Source organism: Simochromis diagramma, unplaced genomic scaffold, assembly GCF_900408965.1.
Source record: "Simochromis diagramma unplaced genomic scaffold, fSimDia1.1 OVJJ01000802.1, whole genome shotgun sequence".
NCBI lineage: Eukaryota > Metazoa > Chordata > Actinopteri > Cichliformes > Cichlidae > Simochromis > Simochromis diagramma.
The window spans coordinates 18,728,003-18,739,077 of record NW_024387492.1 but is presented as its reverse complement, the minus strand read 5'-3'; positions in this window follow the sequence as shown (position 1 = coordinate 18,739,077).

Below are 11,075 nucleotides of genomic sequence, written 5' to 3'. Positions count from 1 at the left end.
GTGTGTGTAATAAATAGAATATACTAACCCCCCCTATATGTCTTTCCAGCTTAGGTCAACTTAGGCCAGGCCTGGTGGAAACCCTGACAAATGCATGATTGTCCATTTATCATGTTTGTTTTCTATCTGCGTACTTGATGTTTGAATTTATTTTATGGGCTGTATTTGTTCAGATTACTGTAATCAGGCTCATTCTTATGAACCAGGTTACAGTTGTTAGTAAAAAGGCAGTCACAAGGGTAATTCTTGGAGATTACTAACATCTGTAAACACTGCAGTTCTGTGCTAAATGAGGATAAACAAAGGGGGAGGATTTGTGCAAAATAGAGGAAAAGGGGAACAAAAAGACGCCTCAGAAACACACCTACAAAAAGACCAGCAGAGAAGAACCAGAACAATGAGACAATGCAAGATAGAAGAATAAAAAGCATGAAGGGCACATGAAAAGAAAGTGGCAGTGAGCCAGAGGAGATAGGACTAAGCGTATGAGCATTCATCCCGTGGAAAAGTTGCTGCGCTTGCTGTGGTCGTGCTGAAGGCTAAGCCAACATGCCCAACAGTGATGAATTGGTCCTGTCAGGATAAGCCAAACAAACAGAGATCGGTATAGTGTATGACATCCCTCCTCTAGGCGCTGCGGTGAACAATGACATTTCCCTACTAGCTGTGCAACAATGGGTCCAGAGATCTGGCAGCACGCATATGCTGGAGGTATACAGCTGTTTTTGTATGGATATCTATTAGATAGATGTAGCTGAGTGATAGAGACCATGTGCCACATATTGCTTTTGGAACTGTTAAAGTTGCAAGATGCATATGACTGTGTCCGCTAGAGGGCAGGACCTAAACAAAATAATAGCATTGAAACATCCTCCAAACCCTGTTTCATAATCACCATATTGTTGTTTTTCTGAAAACAGTATTTCTAAATTATTTACGTAATGATTTATCGATCAAACATCAGTTGATGTCAGCCATATTGACTGGCAGTAGCCAGTGTTGTTGCTGATAGCAATGTAAGTCTACACCTGCAGTTCATTAATGGGCCACATTTGACTTTCCAAGTCTGGCTGTCTCAACTCCAAAAGCTTCACCTTTTATGGGGCAGATGTCGAGTACATCATGACATCCGCGCAACATCTGGACTACGTTACATTGATTATAATCCATATCAAGGCCTGTTAATGACTTGTAGGCCATGTCAGGCCCACACTACATTTGCCAGTGCTGTATCTGAGCCTTAAGTGCCAAAAAAGTAGCACATGTTAGGCCCAAATGTGCCTGCTATTAGAGTTGTATGTAATGTCACTTGAATTTATAAATGTGAGATGCTAAGATGTTAACTTTAATTATAAAGATTTCTTTCTTTCTTTGATAGAAATGACAACAGTTGAACAGCAACAACTGAACAAAACAAAAAATGCATTGTTGTTGGGTGTAAGCAAGACTGTTGTCTTACATATCTCTATTTCACCACCAGTACAACTCCACTGTATATATCATGAACACACTGAGCAGAAATAGCAACATGAGTTTATATATCTGCTGGAAGAAAATGTGTAGCTGTGGCTTGAAGCTTTTTTCTGACACTACACTTGTTGAGTCAATTGGGAAAGGATTTTTAGATGTGCAGTTCCTTTATTGCAATCAAAAAACACTGTCCCTTTCTAGGATAAAATGCATCACAATCTATTCACAGAAACCACAATTTGGTTTCTGTGGGAAAAAAATGAAAAAATTGTGTCCTCAGTGTACTAAGCAGGCCTTTTAAGATTTTAGAAAAAAAGCTTGACTGTTCTCTGTGGCCACAAAAAAAAAATACAACCTTTTATACGTGTGATGAGTTTGTTCAGCTGCATTTGTATTGGCAGACTTTACACTAACTGGTCACTTTGTTAGGTGAAACATGTTAAACTGCTCATTAATGCAAATATCTGATCAGCCAATCATATGGGAACAGGTCAGCTGATTTAGGCACGTAGACATGAGCAAGACCTGCAGAAATTCAAATCAAGCAACAGAATGGAGAAGAAAGGTGATTTAAGTGACTGTTGGTATCACACGAGTTGATCTGAATATTTCACAAAATGCTGATTTACTGAAAATATGCAGAGAGCACCAGTTATCAAAACACAAAATAATGTGGATAATGTTAAAATGTCATTTTAATGTGATAGGAAGCTGACAGTAACTCAACAAACCACTTGGCAAAGCCAGGTTATGCAGAAGAGCATCTCTGAATTAACCTTGATGAGCTAGAGCGGCAGAAGACCCCGCTGGGCAGCACTCTTGTCAGCTAAGAAAAGGAAATTCAGACTGCAGTTTACATGGGTTTTCCAAAGTTGGATCATAAAAGACTGGAAAAACACTGTCTGGCCTGATGAGTCTCCTTTTCCTCAACATTCAGAAGGTTGGATCAGAATTGGGTGTAGATAACATAATAGCATGGATCCATCTTTGTTTGCAGTTCAGGCTGGGACATTTTCTTGGCACACTTTGGGCTCCAAACTGGTTTCTTGAACATGACAGTGAATTCACTACACACAAATGGCTTTCACAGTCATTAGATCTCAACAACATCTTGGAATTTTGCACCATCTTTATGGTGTCTAGCAAGTGTCAGAGTCAGAAACCGAGGGTTTAGTCTCTGTACTTATATTCATTTAAGATTTAAGATTCATTTTTTACTATCTTGCTAATGATTCTAATTCTATGTAAATAATGTAGAGCTTGACAAACATTTTGGCCCAAGGCTTCGCTCATCATGTCATCATGTTGCCTTACATGGCTCAGCTGTTTTAAAGGCAGCAGGCTGTAACTGAAGCAATTAGCATCCAGGTGGGTTTGGCAGAGGTAAACTACATGCACACTGACATAGATAGCAACAGCACAGCAGAGGATCACAGCGGTACAGCAATGTACAAGAAGGTCTTACGGTCAAATAGACTGATAAATGATGACGGTTTTCTGGACTTCAGATATCAAGCATGAAGGGAGAATTCAAATATTTCCCTACCCTCTAAATTTAGGTATGTCATTTTATTATTTTTCATCTTCATTCTAAAGGCTGCTCATATCATCTGAGAGGAGTAAATGCATAAATTATTTACTTAACACATAACTTTTTTAAATTCTCCATTTAAAATAAAACAGGAAATAAGAGGCTAGCAGAAACTTTAAAACTTGACCCTGTGAAATGTGTGACATGTAAGAGACTTGAACTACAGCAGGTGGAAATGACTAAACAGTTAAAATGATAAATATGGTGGTGTTTAATGTTGACAAACTAATAAAGTAGTACTTACTGTTTTGGTTGTATCAATACCGACTAAAGGCAGCAAACATTGTCAGTTGTCTCCGTCTGTAATGTTAGCAAACTGTGTTAATTTAACATCACAATTATTTGTGTCTAAAATGTTTGTCTTAACATTTTTTGCCAATATTTCTGTTTCCAACAGTCTACCTTATCAACCCTCTATAATCAATTTAATTTGTTTTATTTATGTATTTTTAGTTTTAGGTATTTTTATTTTTATTTTGCTGTCCATCAGTATCAAGTTTGAAATTCTATTATTATGACAACCAAGTGTTTTTTGGAACACTCAGTTTTTCCCCTTTTGAATAGAAGTCTATATTATGATAATCTATATTATTACAATTTTCATTGTGTGTTGTGTATAATGATTAAAGACTTCTTTCTTTAATCATTAGTCTTAGTTTCAATTTTCAAATTGTTTCCCTGAGAATCTCAAAGCCGCTGCCATTCATCCTGACTTGTCTGACTTGCTGTCTTCAGCAAGAGTTGCCTAGCTTTCTTGAATATTCATGAATGAAGTAATGCAGCAGATAGTTGCAGATTTGTTATTGAATAAGGATGCTCAAGGAATACAGAGATCCTGTGTTCCACAGAATGGGCTTTACTTTCTCACATCACCCCCAGTCCTCTTAAAGATGTACAAACATGCAAGGAAATATTTGAATAGTCTGATTCCTTTAAGACAGCGTAGGAAAAATCCTATCTTGATATAAGGGTACTGGGGAAGGACAAGGTTGCAGTTGACGTCCACATAAAAGGAACAGAATGACAGATGCTGGCAAAAAGACAAAGAGACGAAAACAAACATTTCCACCCTGTGGTGCAGAAGGCCAGTGGGGATATGTGAGAGTGTTTGGTTGGGGAACCTCGAGAAATGTCAAGCTAAGCATACATCAATGGAGGCAAGGCGGGGCTGTCAGGGAGCATTAATGCAACGCTCTTGATGTTTTAGTAATGAGGACATGCTGTACAGAGTGGCAAAGATGCCGGGACGCAAACAAGTGCGAGGCATGGACGATCAGCCGTGCAATCAGACTTAACCGAGAGAATGAGAAACAAACAGACAAGATTGCTGGGAGGGAAAAATAAACAGCAAGGCAAGCAGCAGAGGACTGAGACATTCTGCTCAGGAGAATGAGTAATACTTAAGGTCATTAGAAAAGAAATAATAATGGAGAAGCTCAAGTACCTAGGGTTGGTCATGAGTGTAAGGAGAACGGAGCACTGGCCTGAAAAGATCAGTGCAACGTCTGTAGCGAGGTGGAGGAGGTCAGAGTCACTGGTCCTCTTCACCAAAAAGGGTGACTTAATGTGGTTGGGACATCTGTCTAGGATGCTTCCTGACATATCTAACCTTCAGGAGATGCTAGCAAAGATCTGTATATCCAGAGAGTTTATACATATAGGCTGGCACTGGACAGTGTCAGCATCCCTCTGGAAGACCTGGAGGTGGTGGCAGGGGTAGCTATTGTTGCTTAACCTCCTGCAGATCTAAATATGTTGTCATTTTTAAACCTTTTCATAAGACACAGGAATTGCATTATCCAAGACACTGGTTGCCTGGTTGCGGACTTATTGTTGCTAATTCCACATCTGCTATCAAGTTGAAGCGTTTGGGTTCACTTTATCTGCACCATTAATTATTTATTTTAATGCAAGAGACATTTGTTTTAGTTATAAGTATCCTTGGGCAAGATACTAACCCCATGTTTGCCTACTGGTGGTGGTCAGAGGGCGCCAGTGTCGCCTCTGCCAGTGCGCCCCAGGGCAGCTGTGGCTACAATGTAGCTTGCCATTGCCAGTGCGTGAATGACTGAATGTAGTGTAAAGTGCTTTGGGGTCCTTAGGGACTGAGAAAAGCGCTATACAAATGCAGGCCATTTACCTTACAAGAACAGTTTGTCTTCTTAAAAACTGTATTTTCTGTATCTGCATCCTAGATGAATGCAAAGACGTTCCATTAGCTGGGAATACTTTTTTTTTAGCTCTAGTTTCAATCAAACACTAAAGCAGTCGCAACTGATACAACTGCTGACTTTAATTGTGCTGTCCAATGCTCATATCCCATATGAAAAAGACTATTTCTTTTCCATATGGGATAGTAGGTCACAGTCTGCCATTTGAAATGGCCAAATTCTTAGGATTGTCTCTTTTTCTATCCAAACACAGTTATGTGACATTTTCTGTCTTATTAAAAAAAACAGTAAGACGAGGAAGTAAAATAAGCAGCTTGCAGGAAAACCTTAAAATTTAGTTTAGAGGTGACTTTACATGCAACTCAAATTCTTGCTTTATATATTTTTTCAGTTTCCATCAGTTCTAGTAAGCTGAAGCACATAGATTCAAAAAACGTTTTCACCCAGCAAAAAGTAATGATGTAAGCAAGGTGAACACTTGCATGTTGTTTCAGGAGCTGTGATGTTGTTTTGGTATAATGATGTTTTGCTGAAATTCATTTTTATTGTTCAGTATAAATTAACTATAAATGTGCTTTTGGACATTTTCTGTGTCTCAACACAGATTATATACATTTATCCACTTATACTGTATATATTTTCTGGAATAGACCCAACAGTGCAATGTGCTGCATTTTATAGGTGCAAAAATTACAGCTGAATGACTCAACAGCTGCGTACGTGTACTCTTGTGGACACGGCATGTTAATTATCATATTGTATTCTGTATCCTATAAGGACTATTCTACAGGGTTTTCTTCCTTTTCTTCCTGACATGAAGACAAGTATAAATGACCACACGCTGCACATCATTGCTTTTGTTCCAGTTTTCCTTTTAATGCAGTAATTTGTTTTTACAATACAGTCAGTCTAACAGTTGCCAAACATGTATATTGTCCACTGATTTGTAATTATCATCATTTAAGAAGAGGTAGAAGCTGTTTCGAGTTAGGCAGTCGAAGGCCAACCCCTATCTTCAGCCAATAATCGAAGTATATATTTGTCTTGAATAGCTGTGGGTCTACAGGAAATTGAAGGCAATGTTTATGGTCTTAATTACACAAACTTTTATTTTTGTTATAGAATATACAGCCTCGGAACAGCTTGTAATTCATGGCTGAGCTGATGATTTTCTGGAAATGTACTGGAATAATTAGTCCCTGACTACCTCTGTGAACAACACCACAATACTCCCTCCAACATCTGAGTTTTGCACAGATATTTTTAAGCCGTATTTTCCCTTGCAACATCTTATCCCTGGTATTGCCGGGCTTCTGCAGGTATTACGTTTATTTCACCGTGCTGTCTTTCCTCAAGTGAGATTTGCTATAAAAAAGCAAATGCCTGACACCTTCCTTAGGGGCATTCTGTATTTGCAAAAGAAAAAAAAAACCCAGTTGTGTTGACAAAATGGAGTCTTGTCAAGTAAAAACTCCTTCCCTCTATTCATTAAATTTGTTCACTCTCCCAGTCAGCGGCAGCGGTCGTTGGAGTGTCAGCTCATCCTGTTATCTCCACCTCAAATTCACAATTGTTTTTACTTCAGCTCCACTTGACTCATCTTAGGTCTGTTTGTCCTGCTCACAGCTGCCTCTTCATTCACTGTGAAAACTTCATTAAAGTCTTCCAAACTCAGACTTTGTGGAGCTTGTCCGACTTTTGCTACACTTCACATGAAATTTTTGAGCTGCACTGATGATCAAGCGGTAAAACAATGCAGATTTAATCAAATGTAGAGAAAATTAGAGTCACACAATGAAATGAGCACAAAAGAGATGCCTTTTCAAATAGAAGCCACAGTTTGAAAATGGGGTACATGATGTAAAGTTTTCTTAAGAATGACCTTGTGTAAAAGGAAGAGAAATAAAGCTCAGCCTATGGCACAGTGAACAGCTGGGAGGTAAAAACAGTAAATGTAAAAGTTTTATTAACCAGCATCAGAGTGAAAATTATTCGTGGAGCATGAAAATGTTTTTCCAAATCACTTTAAGGAGAAGCTGCAACAACCAGATAAGGACGTAGTCTGTGATACACAGAAGAAAGGAATTCGCGATACCACTGCCAGTATGACACACTACCCAAGTTTTAGTCCACATTACAAACTTCATTTTGCATTTTAACGTGATACACCAACCTTATTGATCCATAGATGTGTAATATCTCCAAGCAGGTGGCCTGAGATGGACTTTGCAGGACTATCTGCAGGATATATCTGAACAATTAGTATAAAAATGACTAAAGACTATAATTTTGCTTCAACTGTTTCACGTACTAGAACTAGTTTTCATAATGTTTAATGTTAAAATGTTAAAAATACATCAATCAGTGTAATGTTTGCCTTCAACCAGTCCATGCACATAGGACCACTGCATCTTCACTAATGGTGTCCCACTATACAGCTTATAGGCCAGAACTGACCCACCAAAGACCCGCCCACTGAATGACTTTGAATGTGATAACTGCAGAGAAAGAGCATACACTGACAATCACAGTATTTGCACGAAAGTCGCAAGTCATTCAGAATGGATCGTGTCATGAGAGCATTTGTCGAAACCGTTAATTTAGTCTGAGCCAGAGATCTTAATCATTGTCACTTTTATAGCATTCTTACTGACAAAGGCATTACCCGTGGCCTGCCACTACACTGAAGTAAAAAAAACAGACTGTATAATCAAGGACGCTGTTCTGTTTCTTTGATTTACGACAGCAGAGTGACTGAACGTGGGAAAAATGGAGACATCTTGTTGAAATGGCACTTGTTTAAGACATCCCAGGGTATTCCTCATCTGTTTTGAGAACACACAGTTCAATACATATAAATAGTTTCAGTACCAGCACAGCCACGTTTTATACACTTTCAACAATTTTAAGGTATGTGATTTCTGGGTTATCATGCAAACAGCCTATGAACTGAAATGAGTTTGATATGCCTGACTTTCACAAGCTATAAAAACGGTTGAATGTGGGTATTACAGCATGCTTTGCTGGACCCAAGGCTGCTATGTACTGTCATTGTTGGGATTGCTCCTTATGAGGCTTGGGAGGAAGTGCTCTGGTCAACCAAAATCAAGCTCTTTAGATCAACTCAGCCCACCATGTTTTGAGGAAGAGAAATGATGAGTATGACCCAAAGAACATCTAGTTTTTGTTATTTTTATCTACTTAGTCTCATATTTGTCACTTTATTTTTTATTTTATTCTTATAATTGAGACCTATCACCCCTATTTTTTCTTTTTTTTCTTTTTTTTTTTACATTTCTCAGTGTAAGTAACTATATTTGTTTGCTAAATAAAATGCTAGCATGGACATATAGCAATAATTCAAAATATACCAAGAAGTACTGCATTGTAATGTACTGCCTAGTGATAGTTCCTTTGCTTTATAATACCAATTTATGCTTCTGGTTTGAGTTGATCTTTGCATTTAGCATCTCGGACCATATTTAGTTTGTAACTGAAAAAAGCATATATTCTTAAGAGTATTAAAAAAATAGCCTTTGAAGAGACCTCAAATATGACCTTCGCTGTCTTCTATCTACTTAATCTCTAACTGGCAAGAAGAATAGGTTTCCCTCAAGTGATTCAAACTCTTTTAAATCTATGAGCCAACCTGGTGTCTGCGTGCCAGCAGACTGATCAAGCTAATTCAAAAGCGTGCCCTTGACGTAAGTCAGAGGACAAAGTCTGAAACTCACCAACTCCATTAAATAAACATCGAATGTTACACCCTTACCATTCTCCACCTGACACTGACAGTGAAACTGTGTCACATTCAAAGGGCAAAGGAACTTTGAAACTACACCAGCTAAATCCGTGCATGGAAATGACAAGATGGAGCTGACGAAGCAGTTTTTTTTTATTTTCAGTTGCAGTATTCAGATTGGGAGTGCATACCCAATAAGTGTTTTGTTGAAGAAAGGGTGTGTGTGTGTGTCTTTGTGTGACAGAGAGTGTGGTAGGTCTTTCTGCAGCTTACCTGCAGTAAAATTTAACCGCTCATAGTTTTGTGGTCTGCTTTAACAGGCTGTGTATGAGGTGGTGATCCCATAAAGAACAAATGTTTAATGAATTTGGAAAAATCTGACCAAAACGCACATGCACTAGAGCCGTGAAATTTTCCAGGCATTAACAAACTGAGGTGAACGTGAGAATGCAAATTTTCAGTGACCGTTATTGACAAAACGGTCCCCAAGGTCTTAGTCATACATGCTTAGAGATCGAACATCCTCTGGTCTGGCATACTACCACTGAGTGGTCATCCCACCTAGTGCACGCTTTACTCTTGAACCACACTTAAGTATCTGACGGGTTTGCTAGAAAAGGTGTTCAGTACTAAATTTGATATTAAGTTCTGTGATGTGGGGCGAATAGAAACCAGGTGGATAGGAAGTGGAGTGACACAACTTTAACTCATATACAGTAGAGTATTGTGATTGCCTATGTACATTTCGTGACTACGAGTGACTACTAGTTAATTTTGCCTCCATCCTTCCTATCTTGTGTTTTCCTAACTGGCAGGCTTGCTGTGTAAATTTCCATTGTGGTGGTCCACAAAATTCAGTCATCTGTTTCTCCGGTTTCGTGTCCTGTGGTGGGAAGTGTTCCAGCTTGATTGTTTGGGATGGCTGCTGCTGATGGTAGTGCCACTTTAACCAGAACATGCAGCAGGTGGATAACTGGTGGTAGCTGTGAAAACTATTGAAAGGACTACAACAGTGACGGAGGAACAGCCACAGTGTTTCTTCTGGTTTGGAGGCTATAAGCACATTTTATAGTAGCTGAAATTCAGTATTTCTTTTTATTTCCTACCTATGTTATTTTCCATGATTGGTGCCATTTGTCAAATTTGCTGAATTTTGTGCAATCTGGTGGAGAGATGGAACATGTGCAAAGGAAGAAACCTCTTAATTTTGGTTTGGTTTCAGATCACTAATGAAGATTAAAAATGAAAACTTTCAAAAATAATTCTGTAACAGCCTTGGTAAAGAATGGTTTCCCCGAAGCATTGTAGGATTTATGAAATAACTAAGCTAATATCTGAAATTAACATGCATTCAATATTTCCATATGTTAAAGAAAGAAGGGCATCAGCGGGGGTTTATTAACCACATGGCCTACACATCGAAGGGCATCATTGGTATGTGAATGATAGCACTCCACATACAAAAAGTGTTGTTTAAATGTGTTTAAACTGATGAATGTGGCTTGTATTTTGAATTGCTTTGAGTGCTATATTAATGCAGTCCATTTACAATGCCATCAGATTCAGTATACATCTGTATGTTCAATATGCTCATGTGATATCCAGCTGCAATCCTAAGCAGTGCAACTATCACATAACAGCATATTGTTATTATTATCAATATTATTATTATTATTGTTATTATGAGTTAATGCAATTTTTGCATCATATAACTGTCTTGCAAAGCAAAGTAATCCTACAATTAACCATCTGTTTTGTTCAGAATCCCTTAATCAGTGCTTTTGTAATTTCTCCTCCACCACATCTGGTTGTTTTTAGTGTTATTGTAAAGCGCTCTAAAATTGCTGTCGTGTCTCCAGCTGAGAAAACGCTCTGAGTGGGTCACACAGGTTTTAACAAGAACAACACTCGATTCTATTTTGTTGTAAAATGAAAATGGAAAACAGGTTTTGGCACTTTTTCTTTGGGTATTTGAAAAAAACATATCAAATAGCAAATGTTGTTTTTACTGTTGTATTAAACTTGGCAGTTAAAGGTGAAATTAAAACAATATCTTAAAAATTATTGAAGCGCAGATTTGGTTTTAGTGTTAAGTCTGCTG